Source organism: Canis lupus, chromosome 6, assembly GCF_048164855.1.
Source record: "Canis lupus baileyi chromosome 6, mCanLup2.hap1, whole genome shotgun sequence".
In the NCBI taxonomy this organism is placed as follows: domain Eukaryota; kingdom Metazoa; phylum Chordata; class Mammalia; order Carnivora; family Canidae; genus Canis; species Canis lupus.
Genome location: NC_132843.1, coordinates 21,015,227 through 21,017,570, shown reverse-complemented (window position 1 = coordinate 21,017,570; position 2,344 = coordinate 21,015,227). Strand labels below are relative to the sequence as shown.

The 2,344-nt window shown below is 35.7% G+C and overlaps 1 pseudogene; it reads left to right on the top strand.

Moving 5' to 3' along the window:
• The first annotated feature begins 598 nt into the window (after window positions 1-598).
• Window positions 599-1,277, top strand: LOC140634864 (U2 small nuclear ribonucleoprotein B'' pseudogene; annotated as a pseudogene).
• The last annotated feature ends 1,067 nt before the right edge of the window (window positions 1,278-2,344 follow it).

The window sequence follows — 2,344 nt, the reverse complement described above, 5'->3', positions numbered from 1 at the left end:
CATCAATTGGGATTGGATTGGTGGGGGCACCTGGAAGGCTCTGTAGTTGAGCATCTGCCTTTGGCTCAGAGTGTGATTCCGGGGTCCTGGGATCCATTTTCTATTGGACTCCTTACAGGGAACCTGCTTCTCCCTCTGCCTATGTCTCTGCCTTTCTTTCTGTGTCCCTCATGAATAAAAAAAAAAAAAAAAAGGACTGTATTGGTGGACTCTAAGGAGCAGATGACAAAATTGAGGAAACAAAAGATAAAATAGAAAAAAGTTTAAGTAAAATCAATAAATAAATAAAAGATCAGGCTGGGGTTAAAAATTTTGGAAAACGAGTTACTGAAAGAGAAAATGGGTGGAGCAAATTGACACAGAACTAATTCATGAAATCTCATCAAGTTGAAGAATGTGGAATCTCAGAATGAAAAGTCTCCACCAGAAGACAACAAAATGAATGAAAAGAGACTCACAATTAGATGACAGTATAATTTGATTTTAGAATCTCTGGAATAAAATATGGATCTTAATGGACTTAAGAAAGTGAAGAGGGGATTTTGGTTTCAAGGGACCAATGTAGGTCTCAAGCTTTCTGAACAGTTTAACCCCAAACATGGATATCAGACCAAATCATACAACTATATCAACAATATGAAGGAAAAAATTTAAAAGAAAAATTGAAGAGATCCCTATATGCCCTGGTTTCTCAATTTGACCCATTGGTAGATTTGTAGCTCTAAAGACCATGAAGATGAGGGGCAAGGCTTTGTTATTTTTAAGGAACTGGGCTCATGGCAAATGCCTTGAGACAGTTACAAGGATTTCCATTTTATGGTAAACGAATGCAAATCCAGGATGCAAAAAAGATTCTGATATAATATCTAAAATGTGTGGCACTTTCACTAACAAAGTAGAAAGAAAAGAAAAAAAAAGCAAAAACTGCGAGCTTTTTGCAACAACTTCACACAAAAAGCCTGGTTAGGGAACACCAAACACAGCAAGTACCCAAGGAAATTCAACACCAAATCCTCAGGTCCCTTATTACTCTCCACACTATATTTTATTCCTTAATAATTTCTCAGAAGAGACTAATGAGATGATGTTATCCATGTTGTTTAGTCAGTTTCCTGGTTTCAAGGAAGTGAGTTTGGTACCTGGAGGTATGACATTGCTTTCGTGGAATTTGAAAATGACAGACAGGCTGGAGCTACTGGCTGCTTTACAAGGATTTAAAAATCACACCATCCCACACCATGAAGATAACCTATGTCAAAAAATTATATATGGGGTAGTGGTCTTTATAGAGTTTGTTTTAGTAACATTTGGTCGGACCATTTTACTAGTTGGAAGTGAGTGGGAGTGAAGGTTAAAATTTTGTGGATGATTTAAAACAATACCTAGTCTTTGTTTTGTATTAGTGAACTATGAAATACGAAGGCCTTAATTTTGTACAATAAACTTTGATTTTTATTTGAGAGAAAGAAGAAAGAAAGAAGAAAGAAAGAAAGAAAGAAAGAAAGAAAGAAAGAAAGAAAGAAAGAAAGAAAGAGAGAAAGAAATCAACAAAGGATCAGGATACAGAATTCCCAAGGGCTTTATGTCCGAATCACTGTTACCCAGCAATGGCATGAGGTTAAAATTGTAAGGGAAAAGGATCTCAAATTACAATTTTCCATACAGACTGCTAATCAATTGTGAAAGATGAATAATGACATTTTCTGATATGTAAAAAACTCTCTTCGATCCATTAGCAGTGAAAAGGAACTGGAAGATTTACTACAGTTAAAATAATTAATTTACTGCAGTTAAAGTAATTAATTTACTGCAGTTAAAATAATTGAACTAAAGAAGACGTAGACAGCACAAAAAGCATGGAATCTGATACAGGAGATACACAAAGGAAACTAAGGAACATGGCAAAGGAACATGGCGAAGGCAAATCCCAAAACAACATGGTTGCAAAGCAGGCCTCCAGGACAATGGGTCTAGGCAGGAGTTGGAGGGTGGTGACTGCCAGGAGGGATACTGCCACGAAGTTAACGTTCATGACAGAGCAACTGAGGTATTTCATTAGTCAAATGAAAGGTTAAAGAGGTTGGGGATTAATAAATTATTCAAGAAACAGAAAATAAAAAAATCAGGGCAGTCATTAATTCTGGGACAAATAAAAGATTGCTAGGAAAAGTCATTGTAATCATAGTACAGTACTACTCTTAGCTGTGAATAATATTTGCATTGTCATAAATTCATGAACATTAAAAATTAATTCCCCAAAAAACAGTGATATATAAACTGCATTAGGAACATCAGGGGAGAGAAAGTATCTCAAAGAGAAGCAAATACATATCTTCCATAATAG